Genomic DNA, 20,447 nt, shown 5'->3' on the forward strand with positions numbered 1-20,447 from the left:
TACGAGTACATGTGATTCAGAGAAATAAATGCACACACTGAAAAAACATGCATACACCTCTCTTCCAGATGTGAAATCTATTTCTGCATATCCAACAAGACAACTGCGGTCTTCAAGCCTTCTTGGTTTGGGGAAGTTCCACTCAAAAAAAACTGAAATAAATCATTTCACATCATAGAGCTGCACTACAAATAACCTTTATCCAGCAGGATGATTTCAATGCACCAGAATGCATTAAGAATCTCTTGTTTTCCTCTCCAAATCCTCTCCAAACATCTCTTTTCATGTTTGTTTTCACCTGGATGCTTTAAAATTGTCTCCCCTTTTCACTTCTTAGCACGATTAGCAGTGTTTACTGGAATGTTTCTAAAGCAAGTGAATATAATATTTATTGTCTGTCAAAATGACAGAAATCCCTTTGAAATTTTATCACCAAATGGCCCTCTATTTTAATGATCTGAGCACATGGTCTGAAGCATATAGTGCAGGTGCCCTTAAGGGGTTTCTGAATCCACTTTTGCTATATAAAAGACATAACGCTGGACGCTGACTACCTGCCTATGGGCTCATATTACTAACGTTCTCTTTAAATAACATAAAAAATAACACAATAATGATTCATAAAGCGCCAAAGCTTCAGGAAGCAGTATTTTAAAATCTGCCATCACTATATAAGCCGTTATTCTTGCCGCTTTATTAAAATGATTGTAGAGCCACTGTAGTGAGATGGGCTTTGTAACAACGTCTTTAGTGCCTTTATGGGTCTTAAGAGAGGAAATGACATTGGTGTCAATGAAGGCCTTTCTGAGCCATCAGATTTACGGCTGTCGAATGACATGAGGGTGAGGAATTAATGACAGAATTTTCATTTTTGGGTGAACTAACCCTTTAAGCTATAGTATATTTGTATTTTATTATAACACGCAATTAAGTGTCTAAAAACCTTCATAAGGACTTATTTCATAAGTCTGACTCTTTTTAACCCTTAAATGCATACCTCGGGTCGTTAGAGACCTGAGACGTCATTCACTACCCTGCTCCTCATTAATTTTTTAAAGTTAGACATCAACCTTCCTAGTATTCCTCAATCAATCCATTTTAAACAATATAACAAGAAAAAAATAATAGAATTATAATTGAATGCCTGTTTTTTCACTAGTTTTTTGTCAAAATTGTATAGGGTCGCTAACGCCCCGAGGTGTGTAGGATTGTACGTATATTTTTTTTACACAAAGATAAATTAATCTATAATGACGAAATAGGGCGCAATTCACCTTTATTCCACAAGGTGGCAATGTCTGATACCCAATGATGAAGTGACGTTTCACTCATAAGCCCCTTTCACACTGCACGTCGGACACGCAGTATTCCCGGAGCATTGCCGGGTCGCCTTCTGTGTGAAAGCAACCACGTCCCGGGATTGATTACCGAATTGAACCCGGGTCAGGGACCTAGTAACATTGCGGGATTCGATCCAGGACGAGCGCTGTGTGAACAAAAGCCAAAACTAATGCCGCAACGTGTACGTAGTTATCGTGCGACTCCTAGAGCTTGTTTTTTTCAATAATACAACCCTGCAGTGCCAGAAGAGCTAGTCGGTGTTTTAAACGCAGAGAGTGTTCGTATACAAAAGAAACTAAAATTAAACAAGCAGAAATGTGCGCAAACTGGACACAAGTCGAGACCACAGAGCTCCTTACTATCCGCGCTGAAGCTGAGATCGCTGGCCATTATACGTCACATCCGGATGTCACGTGTCAACTCGTTCCGGGACCGTTACGGGTTGTGTGTGAAAGCGCACATATTACGGTATTTCGCTGGCTGTGTGAATGGACCAAATCTAGCGGCCAGCGAACAAATGCCGGGTCGCATTATCCGTGTATTTGCTGGAATCGCAGTGTGAAAGGGGCTATAGTTACCTCTGACAGAAAACGAAACAATAGTCTGCAAAACTTGAAATGGCTCAGTGATTTACAGCAGAGAGCAAGTACTAAACACAATCAACTATTAGTCTCACTGTCTCTTGATGATGGATGTGCTCAAGAAGCTGTCAGTGATCAAAATATTGATTTTGAAGACATTGAAAATGAGTTCAGAGAATATGCTCGAGATCGCGAATATGAGGCAGATGCTGAATATACTGGTAAACGAACTCTGACGAGGAAAGATGATGATGGTATAAAACATCTGCTCAAACTGAATCCTTTCAAGCTCCAAAAGGTAACGAAATAGGTTTTATTTTATTCTTCTGCAAGTGTTACTCTAACATCAGGAGTTTTATATATTATCACGACAGGTAGAGGTCTATTCGTGTTAAATATAGATCCGGGTCGCTAACGACCCGAATATGTAAGAATGTTTGGCGAAACAGTCATGCATTTAAGAGGTAAAAGTGTACTTTCTTGTTACACAGGTTTTGCAGATGCGTGTATCCAAAGTGACTCGGCATTTAGGGAAGGCATGCATTGTATCAGTTAATGACTCCCTGGAATCAAACCCATGACCTTGGTGCAGTGCTCTGCTGTTTGAGCTACAGGAACACTCATTTAGTCTGCTGACTACATGCAAAAAAAAAGGCTAGAAGTGCTGCCGCGTTACTAATTAACACATTTTATTTACAGCATACTGCTTATCACAGGAAAACAAACAATTGCTGGCCGAACAAATTACAGCAAAAATTAAACAGAACCGCTTTGACCCACTCAACCACAACACGGCTTCACAAACCTAGAACTATATCTGAGGCTGATGCACACAGATTCATTACACAGTAAACCCGGAGCCCTGAGCAATGCAGAAGTGAATGTGGTTTAATGAGTCTTTAACCCAGTTTCTGAAACCCAGGTTCCTTAAGCCCACAAATGTCTGATGACACACATTGAGCACAGTAGAGGAAGCATATTGACACAGGCAGCCATCTTGTAAGATTTTGCAGCCTTCAGATTTCACAGTTTATTAACTATTTGCTTGGTTTATAAAGCATGTTTGCATATTCAAGGATGATACACTGTATTGATACACTAACAGAAGGCATAAAAAAAACTAAATCTGTAGAAAAATGGTACTGATAATTTTCTGCCAAAACACTATTCGGTACGGACCTTTCCTTTAAACTTAAAGCACAGGACAATGCATAATTCAAAAATATGAGGAAACCACCTGTGAAAAATCGATTCTTTCATCTAAACATTACTTTACTCAATGTTTCTAGACTATTTTTAAATTGAATTTTCTACATTAATTTCTAAAGAAGGCTCTCTGAACAATGGGGCCACCATACACCAAACAAACCGTTTAAAACAACAAAAAGTGTTTACACAGAATACAATTCTTACATATTGAAGATTATTTTGTACAACCAACTGTTAAATTACCTTTTTAAGTTGTTCTGCAACAACTTCTGCAAGTTGTTTTACTTTCATGAATGTTAATGTTCTTATTTTAAGCATGAAAATGCTTTCTTGAAACAAAGTCTCTCTAATTTGAATTATGAAGCCATATCCACTTGATAATTCTACTTCACATGTTATATGACAGAAATGATGAAGCCAAGACTGACTCATTTGCATTTAAAGGGACACACACAAAAACAATGCAGTTTTTTTTTTTTGCTCACCCTAAAAAAGTGACAGTTATATAAATGATCAGTGGAGTAGGCTAGTTTGAGCTAAAACCACATACATCAGAGGACCTTGGGACATCAGAGACAAGATTTTAAATAATGAAATTGTAAAAAGGGGCATTTTAGGACCCCTTTAATGATATTATTGAACTTTAAGTGAATTTAGTTCATTTAAAATATATTTAACCATATAACATTTAATTTGGCAATACTACCGTGCACACTTTTTATAACCTGTAAGAGTTTCAATCCAACGGTTGACAAATAGCTACTGACTTCCATGGTAGGAAAAAAATACTATGGAAGTCAATGGGTGCCCTCAACTGTTTGGTTACAGACATTCTTTAAAATATCTTCTTCTGTGTTCAACAAAAGAAAGAAACTCATACAGGTTTTTAACAACATGAGGGTGTGTAAATGATGACAGAATTTAAATTTTTGGGTGAACTATCCCTTTAATAAACATAGTCAGGACAATGTCCCCTCTTTAGAACAACTAAACGGGCTTTTATTTTATGAATATATTATCTGCAAGTGCAGGATTGTTTTTTAATATAATACTTCTAAGATTTGTGCACACTCAAAACAATCAAGCACATTTCTTTTTCACAGGGGATGAGACTTGATTGCAAGTGCTTAGTAATGTTTTTGCACCAATGTTGTGTGCAATAGTTGCACAACCGTTTCGTTAATTTGCCCTAAAGTGAAGAATAATGGCTGCTTCTGTCACTTCTCTGGCATTTTATCAGAACAATTTCTGAACGGAGTCACAATGTACTAATTACAGTCATTACTGTCTAACCTGTCAGGGGTCAGGGAAACACTGACATAAATTGTTGCCAGCATAAGAAAAACTATCATTAGATATCATCAAAAGACAACATAGTGGTGTAATATAATTAGCTTACTGCAAAGCATTCTGTTTCTGTATTAATTTTGGATTATCCAATGAGCTACATAAGCGTACCAAAAGAGGTTATTTGCGGTATTTATATTTAGGTTACTGTTATTTATACATTTAGGATACTGTAGAGAAAGTCTCCACTCCTTGTCTAGATTACAGCTCTGCTCTTGAGATTCACGGGATGATTTTTCAACAGGACCTCATGCATCCTGGACACTTTGAACTGTCTTTCCTAAAGCATCCATAAACACACATACGTATAAATAAATCAATTCAATTTTACACAAATGCATATGCACAAAAAGACCATAAGAACATTTCAGTGAAGTGTGTCCAAAGATCTGACTTGTTATATCATATGCGTCCTGCAGTGGTTATCATAAAAGATAAATCACTGATCTACTCCAAAACGACCCCTGGCAGAACCAAACATAAGGAACAATTCTTCCATTCATAAAGAATACATATAGCTCTTTGTTTTAAACTCACCAACAGTGAACCCATCCACAAACAATGGTAGGACCTTTTAAGAGTAAAATGTTCCAGATATCTGTACGCAGGTACGGCTGCAGATATTATCTGCCTTTTTTTGTTGTTGTTCTGCACTAAATTCTTATGCGGTCTCGGAGAGTGTCTGGAGCTCATGTAGAGGATAATCCTGCGGTGTTCCACTTGAATGGCTTAGACAGCATGAGACATGGGGTTATGGGGAGGAGCGAGAGAACGAGAGAGAGAGGGGGGGGGGGGGGACTGGAGCACTGGAAGAGGGTGTGATCACATTCACACACTGGGGAACATTGTGATGGAAAGCTGCTGGTTGCTCTGGTGAGAGGAAATGTGTACATTTGCTTTTGTTTTGGTAAAGCTGTGCAAATCATCAGTTTGTAAAAATGTTGGGTCGCCCCATAACTCCCCCACTCTCCAAAACACCCCCAGAACTAAACTGAATGGGTTTGGTTCTGGCTAAAACTCATCATGCATGCATAAGGAAAGTAGTTCTCACCTCAATATCGCAACATGCCAACAATGTGCCTGAACACACCTGGTTTTCAGACCAGCACGCCCATGGGCACACAGATGGACGTGAGTGCATTTGCTATTTAAACATTGTGACGCTAGTCTGAGCATCAAGATGTTTGGTCTGGGAACACACCATTGGCAGGGCTCAATCTGAGGGGCGGATAAACGGTTGTCTTTCAAACTCCCTCTGCACACAATGGGATAGCGCTACAACCAACCAGCGCGCTATCAGTGGTGAGACAACAGTAAGCAGCGGGTTGTGGCCATGCGTTTTCCCACAAGCGGAGCTAGTTGATAGATTAAACTTTTGCCATATCCAGTCGGCCAAACGTCCTTTTTTTAAGAATGACTTCAGTGCCGCTCTTTGTTAGCAGGGATTTCAGGGAACAAGCACAACCCTGCCGCCATTATGTTAAGCCCGCCCACTATACACGATGTGATTGGCCTGACTACAGTTTGGATTTTCTAGCTTGTAAGTAGGGCGGAGAGTGGCTAGACGACCCTGGCTGCAAATTACATTTTCTAGGGTGCGTCAAGATATCTAGGGTAGCGCGACACTGGATGTGAAAATTATAACTACGTCGGGCTGAAACTAGCAAAAAACACTTGCATCGCGACTGGCTCTGCATTGCATTGGGCGTATGAAAGGGCCCTATGTTTCTTGAGGCACTTTGTAAAAATGTAAAAAAAAAATGCATTTACGTTACAGATACAGATATAGAGGCCAGTGACATTGCCCGTATCATCAAGCCATACAGAGTGAAAATCAACAGCGATGAGACCAAAGTTATGGAAACCGACGGCTCACCGGTGTTCGTACACTTCGAAGGGAGTCCAAAAAGTACAAGACTTCAAGTACTTAGGATCTCTGATCCAAAAAAGAAGATCACCCCGACTGCTGAAATTCTAAGCCGAATTGGTCAGGCAACAGCAGCAGTGTTGGTGTTTGTGGAAGAAGGCCGACACCACTACTATGATTAAGATACGACTCTTCCGAACCCTGGTCATTCCTATCCTATTATATGGATCAGAAACCTGGAACGTCCTTAAAGGGGTACTTTGAATGTGTATTTAAACTGGGTCAATTATGTAGTAGAAATGTGAAACTATTTTAGAAGTTGATGCCTTCTAGACTGAGAAAAGCCAGAAAATGTATTTCAGACAGGTCCACTTGAGTCAAAAACACCATAGACAAACTTTTAGTTAACTTTTTATTGCATATTTTGCATAAATTAACACTTGGCGGTAGGGCTCTGTTCTAAATTCCCCATCCTTTTCATGAGCTGGAAAAGCCAAGACTAGGAATGGCAGTTTCCGGGGACATCCTCCCAAATTTCCAAACTAGGAAGGCATTGTAAATCCCCCATTTAGAAAAGAACTTGCATCAATGACACAGTTGACACTGATAAAGTTAAACAAAGTTAAGGAGGAGCTGGGGGAGAGGTGGGTTATAAAGCAGCATGCAGTGGAAGCAGCAATCAGGCAGACTGAAATAAAGCTACACTTAAGTCAGACGCCCTGTTCAAGGGTTGCCAATTGAGTGCATGGGATCAGCTAATATGGGCGGGGTTGGAATTTTTCCAATCAGCTGATAGCCGAGCTTGACTACTTGGCCTGCATGAACTAACGGAGATGCTTAATTTTTGGCTCGTGGATAAAAGACAACAAATCCCAGAATGCACTTGCTTCGCTGCCCTATGAGGCCACTCCCAAGCCACACCTACCTGTTACATCACTTGCCCACCATAGCACCGCCCCCACCGTCGTTTTCATTTTTCATTTTTATAGTAATAAAATAATTTAGTTCAGTTCGAGAACAGACTACAATTAAAAACTGAACGTGTCCGTTCAATAAAATGTGAGTGAGCGAGAGTCACGGCACATCATGACTTTGCGTAAACATACACACAACTTTCTCAGAGCTGGAGCTATCTGCGTGTATGTCTACGCCGAAACAAACCATTGTGTGTGTGTGTGTGTGTGTGTGTGTGTGTGTGTGTGTGTGTGTGTGTGTGTGTGTGTGTGTGTGTGTGTGTGTGTGTGTGTGTGTGTGTGTGTGTGTGTGTGTGTGTGTGTGTGATGGGTAGGTTTAGGGGTAGGGCCAGTGTAGGGATGATAGAATGAAACGGCGTTGATAAACACGCTAAAAAGCATACGAATTGGTGTATCATACATACGCCATTTCATGAGATCGGCCTGCTATAGTAAGTCGTTATTTGGTTGTTGTTTTTTGCGCACAAAAGCTGTTCTCGTCTCTTCATAAAATGATTGTAGAGCCGCTGTAGTGAGATGGGCTTTGTAACGACGTCTTTAGTGCCTTTATGGGTCTTGAGAGAGGAAATGACATTGGTGTCAATGAAGGCCTTTCTGAGCCATCGGATTTCAACACTAATATCTTCATCTGTGTCTGAAGATGAACGGAGGTCTTACGGCTGCCCAACCACATTAGGGTGAGGAATTAATGACAGAATTCTCATTTTTGGGTGAACTAACCCTTTAATGCTAAATGCTGAAGTAACTGTTTAAAGTGATATTTCCCCCAAAAATGCACCCTTTAAGTTGTAAATGACATTCTTCTTATAGACGAATACAATCAGAGTTATATTAATAGATGTCCTGGCTCTGCCAAGTTTTATAATGGCAGTGAATGGCAGCCCAAAATTTTAAGTTCAAGTGCATGGAATATTATAATTTAAATAATACACATTTAATTGTTGGGTGAAATATTTCTTTAAAAGGAATGTGAAAAAGAAGCCAACTTTTGAGAAGGGGGGGGGTATTATTAATAATCTTAATAATAGAATAATATAATGTAATGTTTTGGACACTAAACTGCATGTTAATTGTAATTAAATTAAAAAATATATTTATATTGAATTCAATTTCTGTAACTGAACTTTAGAGTGGTTGTTTGTCCAACCTAAGCATGGTTTCAGTACAAACAAGACGGTTTAACTGTTGTCAGGGATGCTTCATTCACAGCAGGTCTAATGTCTCTAATGTCTCTAATTAAACCTGCGAGCAGCCAGAGAAACAACACAAGCCTCCACAGGTTTGGCCCTCACAGAGGTGACAGCTAAAATAAATTGAGTGACGAAATAAGGGAATAGCCAGGTTAACTGAAGGGACGATGCTCTAGTTGACGTGGATTGACACAGACAGGAGGGGGGCGCGAGAGAGAGAGAGAGAGAGAGAGAGAGAGAGAGAGAGAGAGAGAGAGAGAGAGAGAGAGAGAGAGAGAGAGAGAGAGAGAGAGAGAGAGAGAGAGAGAGAATGTCTCATGTTCTGTGTGATTCTGGGGTGGGGGTGCATTATTAGCAGGACATCATACACCTCGACAACAGAGTAATGCAATGAGAATACACACCATGCATTAATCTTCAGTATTCATTTACAGATTTTTAAGAATCTTTTGCTTGCTCATCTGTCTTTCCTTTATTTACCAGGCCTATCAATCAATTATTCATTATTTAAATCATTATATGAATGTGCCTGATTAATTATAGGAACTAACTGGCTAAGTCAATATATTGTTCGTTGTCATTAGACGAAGCAGACATTTTGCAGTTGGAACTTCAAGCTTGAATTGCTCCTTATGGTTGGAAATCTACACATTATGAACTTCACATACATTAATATTCATGTTTAGCAGCTACATTTATCCACAGCAATTGGTAGTGCATTGAAGCTATACATTTGTATCAGTATGTGCGTTCCCTGCGGCCTTGCCATTGCTTGCAACCTGGTCTACCAGGTGAGTCCTTCCATACCGCCTCTCCACCAAGGCAGTGCTGGTGCTGGTTCGGAGCCTGAGCCTAGTTTCAAATCGGTGCTTTGTGCTTCTACACCCAAAGCTCCAGCTCCGAGTCAGGAAAAGTGGTTCTTAAGTAGCCCCAAAACATTGCTAGACTAGATGTAAAAAACGATTATGTCAGGCGCGAGGTCAATAAGATGAACACAAACTACTAGTAAACACAGAAACTGGCGAACGGCGGTCTTTCGAATCAGCTTTGACCGCGACTCTGGAAGACTTGTAGTTAAGCTTTTCTCTGAGAAAAGAACAAAGAACGGCACTGAAGTCATTCTTAAAAAGGGAAGATGTGTTCAGAGTTTAGCCGACCGGATACGGCGAATGTTTAATCTGTCAACAAGCTCTTCTTCACCTTCGTTGCTCTGGTTGGTTGTAGCGCTATCCTATCGCGTGCAGAGGGAGTTTGAAAGACAACCGTTTATCCGCCCCTCGGATTGAGCTGCCAATGGTGAGTTTCCAGACCAAACATCTTGATGTGGGTCTGGCTTGTCAGGCTAGCGAACTGCATGTGTTGGATTTGCTGTGTTTTGATGCCGATGATGTACGATGTCGTAAAGCCATGTGAATCAATAGTAACGCAAGGTGTGCCGTTGTTGATGGAAGACTTGTTCGAGATGCGTCAGCGCTGTGCAGCCCGATTGCCGTATGACAACGAGTACAGCGAGAGCAAATGACTCCTTATGTTTTTGATTCCCTCATGCAGTATTTTTATATCATACGCGGGTCGTTCTGCACAGCGTTGAGGCATCTAGATTCAACATGCCTAGTGTGTTTGTGTTTCCCGCTGCTTCACTAGCGTTGCTGAGAAAGGTGAAACGTATACAGTGATGTAAGACCTGGTTCTGTTGTAGCTCTCAGCATGTGGAAAAGCAAACAGTTCACAGTCAAACCAACTACAAACTGGCACTAGCACTGGCTCTAAACTAGCACCGGTTCCTTCTGGCAGTAAAGGGGTACCAGACGTCACGCTGAAGGACCATTGGCTGTTCAGTTTACTTAATTAAATTATGCAAACTTGTTGCCTTAATTCAATTAAGTAAGCTTTACTTAATTCTATTAAGTTGTTCTGACTTAAACCATTTAAGTTTTGTCAACTTAATTCTATTTGTGATCTGAGGAAGCGTACTCCCAGAGTGCAACCCAGTTAAAAGTTTATTCCATCAATATTAGCAAAACATTTTTAAAATATCATTATTTAACATGAAATATAGTTATATTATATAGCTATATATATATATATATATATATATATATATATATATATATATATATATATATATATATATATATATATTACTGGTACTATACTATATACTATACTGGTACTCAAACCAGTCAAGTAATGTTTACTTGAGTTTTCTAAGTAACAAAGGCATAGCATGCAAATAGTTCAGATTACTAAATTATTTAAAGTAAGGTCAACAAATTATTGGACATTAGGTAAAGTTCACTAAAAAAGTCTTAGTAAGAACAGCGTTGGATTTTACAGTGCATCTGATTGGTAGCCTGGATGCCAGCCAAACTTAGCCCCGCCCACAAAAAATTTAGGTCGGGCAATTCGGTCTGGCCTTGCTCCATAGAGGAGTGATTATCCCCGAACAGAAACTATTCGGACCAATGAAATCATCAAGGGCGGGCTTTAGATGATGATGGACAGATGATCAACAGTAACATAATCAGGCACGTCATCAAAAGGGCTTGGATTATATTTGTTTGAATCCTAAACGGAGAGCTTGTTTGTTTATGCATTCACCTTCACAATTTCTCTCAGAAATGATGATCATGTTGGGTAAGTACTCTGTGTATCATTAAATTATTTTACAACTCTGGCAAAGATTGTGTATTCCAGCCTGATTTCAGGGCGTGTGCAGACAGAGTTGCCAAGTGTTTACAACAAAACGCGGCAACTACTAGGGGGGTTCTCCGGTGAAAAAATGGCGTTTGGGTGGTAAAATGTGTGTTATTGTGGCAAGGTTGCCCTGCTAAAATTCTCACTCCAGGGTCTATATATCACATAATAGTCGCTTCAACCCGCAGACATAGAAAAGAACCCGCGGAAAAACGCGGACTTGGCATCACAGTGCAGTTGAGCTCTGTTGACATTTGACAAGTAACGTTATGCGTCCCTTCGTTGCTCTGTTTGGTTGTAGGTCTGTCCAATTGATGTCAGGCTATCTGATTGGTTGAATCCTATGAGAAAATTTGCGGACTTTATCGGTGTAACCGGAAACAAAGCCATTGCGATGCCAAACTCTCGTGGAAGAAATAAGCCGTTGAGACAACTGAACATGAACGCTTATCCTGATCAACTAAACGCTGCATTTTTAAAACTATGTGAAGTTCTCTGCTCCATTGTTGCAGTAAACTTGCACAAACACTCTCAAATTAATCTTTTATTAGATGCACGCCGGTCTGTTATCATTGGGACGTCAACTTTACATTTCCATGTTCCTAACCATGACGCTTAGCAAAACAATCTGCCGCCAGTCTGAACCTCTGGCTAAGCAAGACCAAAGGAGAGTGGAGAAATGGGATCAGGACAAAAAGTAATCGTGGCTCTGACTGCCCAACCCATGTGGGATCCCTAATTAAAGGAACACTCCACTTTTTTTGAAAATTGTCTTATTTTCCAAGTCCCTTAGAGTTAAACAGTTGAGTTTTACCGTTTTTGAATCTATTCAGCCGATCTCTGTATCTGGCGGGAGCACTTTTAGCATAGCTTAGCATACATCATTGAATCGAATTAGACCATTAGCATCGCGCAAAAAAATTTGGCCAAAGACTTTTAATATTTTCCTATTTAAAACTTGACTCTTCTGTTAGTTACATTGGCCCTCATTTATCAAAAGTGCGTACACCAAATTTCCAGCGTACACCTTGTGTACACCCAAACCCACGGTGACTTTGAGATTTATCAATATGGACGTTGGCGTACGGCACACTCAAATCCTACGCCAGCTCAGGAGGTGGTGTACGCACATTTGAGTTAGTGCGAAAATGCGCAGAAAAACAATTCCTAACACCACAAAACGCACTGACAAAGATATGCTATATTATGACCCACTGTTAAAAACCACAACGACAACATTCAGTGTTTATTTTTGTGCAACATGAACGTCAATGTTTAATTTGTGTGACTTTACCAAAGCGTTTGATCTGTAGGCATATGTGTTCCTCCAGTCGCGAGCCTGTGCGCTTCATCTGACGTTTCAGGCCTGCCTGGCCCGGCAGCTGCGCACGGACTGGGACTAAAATAATTCAGACTGACAAAATAATAAAAATGACCTTCTTCTTTTAAATAATAATAAAATCAATAAAAACGACATTCTTCTTCTGAATAACAAGCGTCATTAAGAATAATAATCATAATAATAATAAGAATCTTACAAATTGTCATGTAATTATTAATGTGAATGAATGGTAGTACTCCACATCACATCATCATCATCACTATTGTACACCCCAATACATGTGCCGTGATACGAAATTGCTAATTGTTTCAAAACGTACTGTAAAATAATGCAGTGTGATGGTAATTTATCATCCAAACAGCTTTAAACTGCTGGAGTGCGCTTCTCAACCCCCACACTATTAATAGTACTCGTAATTTGGGTCCATATTTTGTTTTTGTAGGTGCCTTTAATCCCACTCTTTAAACTCCTAAATAAAACAATTTCGTTTTTTTTTCACTTCCCTGGTGATGGTCTCGATGGGCGCGTCTCAATCATCTCACTAGTTCAGTAGTCAGGGCACTGATCAGGGAGTCAGCCCATTGACTTATGTCCTAATCAGTGCCCTGACTAGTGGACTAGTAAGATGATTGAGCGCGCCCCATCTCCACGTCGGAGAAGTTTCGCTTCTTTGCCGTCTTCTGTTTGTCCATGGCGTAAAATGAGGGCGTGGGGGAGGCGGAGACTTGAATATATAGGGGCGTGTTATTCTAATCACGATCGTTTTCAGCCGCCACATTTATTAAGGGCAAGTATTGCGTACACCTGGATTGCAGAGGTACGCACAGCTTCATAAATCAGGCGGTGAGAGGAGTGTAAGCATAATCTTACGCCAACATATACATATACAACATATACCAGTTTCTACGCAAGATTGATAAATGAGGGCCATTGTGTACTAAGACCAATGGAAAATTGGTCTTTTTTTCTTTAGACGGATATAGCTAGGAACTATTTTCTGCATAATAACACTGCGCCGTTTCACCCATGGTACAGCAGCAAAGTTCCCTGATTATTACGCAGGAATGAGAGAATAGTTCCTATCTATATCGCTCTAAAAATCTAAACTTTTCCTTTTTCGTTGGTCTTGGTACATGATTTAACTACAGAATAGTCAAGTTTTAAACAGGAAAAATAGTATCTTTAAAAAAATAACGTCTTTGGTCACTTTTGAGCACAATGCTAATGGTCTAATCCGATTCAATGATGTATGCTAAGCTATGCTAAAAGTGCTCCCGCCAGATACAGAGATCAGCTGAATGGATTCAAAAACAGTAAAACTCAACTCTTTAACTCTAAGGGACTTGGAAAATCAGCCTATTTTCAAAAAACAAAAAAAGTGGAGTGTTCCTTTTATTTGTGGAGCACATGCGCTAAACGCTGCACTGGTTTGATACATGAAATAATGCATAATGTCAAAATGTTTTGGATGGATTTCTTTGCAAACACTTGGTGTTAACAAAAGCCTAGTGAATGAAAACTACCACACATACATGTAAACCTATTATAGTAAGCAGATTTCAGACTGCTGCTAAATATATCGCACCGCTCTCCCTGCAGCAACTGTGTTCATGAATTTACTGAGATGAGCTGTCTGATCCATAAGACACTATTGATAAGTTGTATATATTGCATAAGAAAGCCCTGGCTTAGAGCATGAGTGTAAAAATGTAAGGGTATCTGAAAGAAAGGTGCATTCATAATTAATGCTCTCACCTTTTGTGTGCAAACGCTCTTATATGCATTATAAGCAATCTCTTGTCTGTTACATGCAAAATACATTTACTCACAAATTGCATGCATTATCAGTTTAGAAACACACAATGCATGTGAAACAAATGAAAATGATACGCACTTTTAGACATTTCTAATTAAAAGAAACAAACTTTACATATTGTTCAAAGTCACTCACAGCACTGCATTATGATTTGCAATACCAACTCACAGTCATTTGAGTTTAATAATGCACAGATTATTTGAAACAGCTGAAAAGGCAGTTAAAACCCACGTTTTGACCATAATAAGTAAAATCCTGAAAGGGTGCTTGACTGGTTCCATTAATGCTCTTCTCCATCATTAAAAGCTCAGATTATGCTCCTCTCCATCATTTGATGAATTATTGCTGCCATGATTGCAGAGAAGAAAAAAAGTCTCTCTTAAATAAAAATCTGTTTGCTTCCCACAAGCGGTAATAGTGCATTGTTAACTGCGGCAGACAAATGAGGCACAATCATAATAAGACTAATTTACATAGAAAGGAGGCATGATTGTGCTAAAACATCACAATGACTTCATTAAAGGGTACAATGCAGCATGGCATGTGTTTTGTATCTTAAAAAGTAGCATTTTGCAAATGTATTAATATATTATTTGCAAACATATTTTTACAGCATAATCTTGATTAGATTTCTGCCTTTCTCCATTCAAGAAGACATGAAGCTGTACAAATGCTTTATATTAATGTTATTTCAATATTTGTAATAAAATGACCAATATGAATTAAAATTATAGCTGCAAGCAGAAATTAAGGGGCCAAGCACAAATAAGGTACACAAATAAAGACAAAATAAGATGATTTTAGGCAAATTGGCTGAAACATCATAAATAGAGTCCCTAGTAATATGATTTGAAGGTTTATCACTTTCAACCAATAGGTGGTGCTGTGACCAATTTGGTGTGGTGTGGTCAAAATAAGGTAACATTGATACATGCAAAGTTTGGTATCAATTTGCTGAAGCATTACATAGACATGCAAATTGTTGATGTGGTATACAAAACAGTTTAGTCGACATGAAATCCATTGCCAGCATGGTCTGAAGATATTCGATTTTGGTGAAAATCTGACCAACAGTCTAGGAGAAGTAAGACTTTTAAAGATTTTTTTTTTTTTTTAAGTTTGGGAAATTGGTGTCTATGTTTTTGGCATAAATTAAAAACTATTAACAATAAAAAATAAAAATAAATTAATTAATCAATTGTTTATTAGCAATTTTTGGGAAATTTCATTATAAGTTTTGAACTCAATGCGGTGATGCCCCAAAACGTATTGAGTAGCATCAGGGCATGATGCTGAAGACACATACCAAGTTTCGTTGACATCAATGCATTCGTAAAATATAGCATTTTACAACAAAATAATAAAATGTCCAATAGGGGAAAATTGTTCGACTCAGCATTATAAAGACCGAATATAAAGAGACCAGTTTTGTGATTTTTGAACCATTTGTCAGCATGGTCTAGATGATCTGGTACATTTTTTGTGAAAGTTGGAACAACGGTCTAGGAGTTTGGAAAAATTAAAAATGGCGGAATATTTTTCATGATGGAAAATGACGTCATATGGTGCAATCGAATCATCTTGAGCCAAGGATTCAGTGTAAAAAATCCAAAAGTTTTCAATCATGCTCCAAGTTCAGACTGTCCTCTATCTGTGTGCCAAATTTCATAATTTAATCTGCCCTAGACCTCTAGAACGGGCGAAGAAGTGGAAGAATAATAAAAGCGCTAAAGATTAAAATAGGTGCTACACACCTTCGGTCATATATAATCATTTTTGATTGAGTCGTATACCTGTACATTACATTTTCATTTTACTTGAATTATAAAAAAATATGTTCGGGGTCAGTACATTTTCCTGACACAAACAAAAAGACTGAGAAAAATGAAAGTGTGTAGCTAGTGTTGTCAGTGATATGGCGAGGGAGGAGTGTAAGAGAGGCCGATCACCCAGGTGAGGTCTGGCTGCAGTCCATATCTAAGCAGATCAGAGCAGAGACGCCACAGCTAATAACTGAGGAGCTTACAGCGAGTAAGAAAAGCATGCTGGGAGTTGCCAGGGAACAGCGCTCCCTCAGATAGAGCTTTCATCAGAAGCAGCCTGATAGGCTGAGCCATGATTAAGTAAGTCATGTGACTGGAGGTTCAAGGGGTCTGATGTAATGTGGAAGAACGGCCATTAAGAGATTAATCATCAGAGCAAGAGAAAGAGAAAGAGAGAGAGAGAGACTGTGTGTTTGCGATCCTCTGGTAACACAGTTGTCGTTTGCAACAACTATTTTCCGCAATGATTTTGTGATTTAAGCACAAGTAAGTAAACATGAATGCTAGATTTAATGTAGTGGTTAGGCTCCACCTTAAGATATTCAGTGTTTATCTCAAAACTCAGCATGTCACACACACACACACACACACACTCATGATGTTCCCATCAGGCGGTTGGCAAGAGAAAGTGTGGCCAAAATCAAGATTCCCGAAACGGAAAGAGAAACACGAGAGAGATGTAGATAGCCTTAAAGCTGCAGTCCCAATATTTGTTATTTCCCTGAATGAGATTCATTTGTGGTGGTATATAAAATATTTATTTTTATTGAGGATTTTTTTCTTTTAATAATTTGTTCTAATTGTGTTTTGTTAGTGTCACTTATTGAATATGCAAAATATTTGCGTATCAAAAAATAATAAAGCCATGAAGCCTAAAAATCATAATGGTGCCCCAAATGGGAATTATCTATTTACAATTTTTCAATAAAACATCAGATTTGTCAGTAATTCTTGATGTTCCAATAAATCTTTGTTTTATTCGTATACACTCAACTAAAGGATTATTAGGAACACCTGTTCAATTTCTCATTAATGCAGTTATCGAATCAACCAATCACATGGCAGTTTCTTCAATGCATTTAGGGGTATGGTCCTGGTCAAGACAATCTCCTGAACTCCAAACTGAATGTCAGAATAGGAAAGAAACGTGATTTAAGCAATTTTGAGCGTGGCATGGTTGTTGGTGACTGGGTATTTCACAATCTGCTCAGTTACTGGGATTTTCACACACAAGCATTTCTAGGGTTTACAAAGAATAGTGAGAAAAGGGAAAAACATCCAGTATGCAGCAGTCCTGTGGGCGAAAATGCCTTGTTGATGCTAGAGGTCAGAGGAGAAAGGGCCGACTGATTCAAGCTGATAGAAGAGCAACTTTGACTGAAATAACCACTCGTTACAACCGAGGTATGCAGCAAAGCATTTGTGAAGCCACAACACGCACAACCTTGAGGCGGATGGGCTACAACAGCAGAAGACCCCACCGGGTACCACTCATCTCCACTATAAATAGGAAAAAGAGGCGACAATTTGCACAAGCTCACCAACACTGGACAGTTGAAGACTGGAGAAATGTTGCCTGGTCTGATGAGTCTCGATTTCTGTTGAGACATTCAGATGGTAGAGTCAGAATTTGGCGTAAACAGAATGAGAACATGGATCCATCATGCCTTGTTACCACTGTGCAGGCTGGTGGTGGTGGTGGTGTAATGGTGTGGGGGATGTTTTCTTGGCACACTTTAGGCCCCTTAGTGCCAATTGGGCATCGTTTAAATGCCACGGCCTACCTGAGCATTGTTTCTTACCATGTCCATCCCTTTATGACCACCATGTACCCATCCTCTGATGGCTACTTCCAGCAGGATAATGCACCATGTCACAAAGCTTGTATCATTTTAAATTGGTTTCTTGAACATGACAATGAGTTGACTGAACTAAAATGCAAGATGCTATCCTATCAATATGGGCCAATATTTCTAAAGAATGCTTTCAGCACCTTGGTGAATCAATGCCACGTAAAACTAAGGCTGTTCTGAAGGCGAAAGGCGGTCAAACACAGTATTAGTATGGTGTTCCTAATTGTCCTTTAGGTGAGTGTATATATCCTAATATATTGCTCCCTTTTGCTGCCAAAACAGCCCTGACCTGTCGCCTCCAGCCCTACCTGTGGACTCCACTAGACCACTGAAGGTGTGCTGTGGTCTCTGGCACCAAGATGTTAGCAGCAGATCATTTAAGTCCTGTAAGTTGTGAGGTGGGGCTCATTCATTAACTTCTTAAGTAATCTGAGCTCCAGTAGCTCATCTGTTTGATCGGACCACACGGGCCAGCCTTCGCTCCCCACGTGCATCAATGAGCCTTGGCCGCCCATGACCCTGTGGCCGGTTCTCCACTGTTCCTCTTGGAGCACTTTTGATAGAGACTGACCACTGCAGACCGGGAACAGCCCACAAGAGCTGCAGTTTTGGAGATGCTCTGACCCAGTCATCTAGCCATCACAATTTGGCCCTTGCCAAACTCGCTCAAATCCTTACGCTTGCCCATTTTTCCTGCTTCTAACAAATCAACTTTTAGGACAAAGGGTGCATCTCTATCAGCTTCCTAGTCAGTTCTGAAGCGTGAAACTTAGGTCACGTGAGCCAACTCACTACACATAACGTTCGAGAACGACACGCAATGACTGTTTTCAAAAATAGAAAACATTTCAGCATAAACATACATCGTTAGAGTGGTAATGAAAACAAGTTAGCTAACATTTATAATTTTGATTACCGCTTAAATGTTGCACGTATATGTAACAATAATGTATTTATCATAATGTACTTTAAAAATCATTACAAAGTAATGTCAGAAATATATCAGCTCTGCTGTTGTTCATAAATACCAGTAGAGTTGTTGCACAATGAGGACTTCGTCGTTGAGGATGTTAAGATAATCAGTGTTATTCACTTTACCTGTCAGGGGTCATAATGTTATGCCTGATTTGTGTATGTAGATCGAGATTATTGTGTTTAACGATAATAACACTGTCTTGTGAATTTAAGTACTTAGTAAGAAATTATTATTTTTGTCAAGTTATCATCCCTCGATAAGGCCTATATATTTTACAGATATGCATTTACATTTATGAAACACAAGCAGAATTTAAGATGACAACAAAAAGACAGTCAGTGAGCTTTAACAAAGACACACACATAAGTTTTAATTTAAAAGAGAAAGACACTGTCACGTTTCCTAGGAATAATCTGCCACAAAACAATACATATAAACAACAAGCCAGTTTGTAGAACAGATGTTCACTGTACAACTGGAGAAACTATTCCCTGAAGCAGGTGCTGTTATTAAATCTAGCAAACTCATCACTTCTGTTTAGGCATGCTTCAAAAACATTTAAAGAGACAGTAACTACACATTCAATAAAATACTAATGGACGAACTTGTCACAAATTTATCCTCATTAAATCATAGAGTTGAAACGGGACTGGATGATATCCTTCCATGTATGTTGCTAACATTAGCATGAGTTACGGACCACCAAATATTAAATGCTACAATGGATTGTATACATAATTCACATCTGTACAGCTTTTACTGCATAGGAAAATGTACACCGTGTCTCAAAGCATATCATTATAAGTAACATGCTGTGTAAATGGTATCATTCTATACCAAGGTATATATACCTAAATACAATAGTATTATCATTTGACACCATCATTATGCCGATAGGGCCACCACATTTTTGAAAGGGTGGGCAGGAAAAGCCACACACCCTATTTCAATGGCACTCCTCACATAAACTGTGCAAGAGACTAAGCTCATTTCATCCAAGCGATCAAAGCCGGTTAGCATGGTCCAGTTAGCACCTGCTGGTAGATGCGCTAACTACACTATTCTGTGGACAACAGGCATCTTTCTCCATTGACAGCCATTCAAACTGTGCTTCCTGACAAAATTAAAACATTTGGAACATTTTACAAGCAACAAATACTGTAAATTGCAAATATTTTTGGACCCACTTTATATTAGGTGGCCTTGACTACTATGTACTAACATTGTAATTAATCATTTGATACAATGCACTTATTGTGTACATACATGTTTTTACATTTTACTTACATTTTAAAAATACCAGCATGTAATTACGTCTGTAATTAATTTCTGTAGTTACATTTGTAATTACACAGTTGGCACTTCCCTTACACCTAACCCTACCCTTAAACTGACCCACACCACCACACCTGCCCCTAACTTTACCCTTAA

General features: G+C 39.2%; 1 protein-coding gene across 2 annotated transcripts in view; it reads right to left on the minus strand.

Annotated features, from left to right (window-relative positions):
• Positions 1-20,447, minus strand: part of pacsin1a (protein kinase C and casein kinase substrate in neurons 1a) — a 75,439-nt gene that overhangs the window by 29,904 nt on the left and 25,088 nt on the right. The window contains exon 1 of one of the 2 annotated variants that reach the window (XM_067446956.1): positions 5,016-5,175. The exons of the other annotated variant lie outside the window; for it this stretch is intronic. The gene's annotated coding sequence lies outside the window, so the exon portion shown is untranslated. Of the gene's footprint in view, positions 1-5,015; positions 5,176-20,447 lie in introns of those variants that run through there. 2 annotated transcript variants of the gene reach the window in all.

Source organism: Pseudorasbora parva, chromosome 6, assembly GCF_024679245.1.
Source record: "Pseudorasbora parva isolate DD20220531a chromosome 6, ASM2467924v1, whole genome shotgun sequence".
Classification (NCBI taxonomy): Eukaryota; Metazoa; Chordata; class Actinopteri; order Cypriniformes; family Gobionidae; genus Pseudorasbora; species Pseudorasbora parva.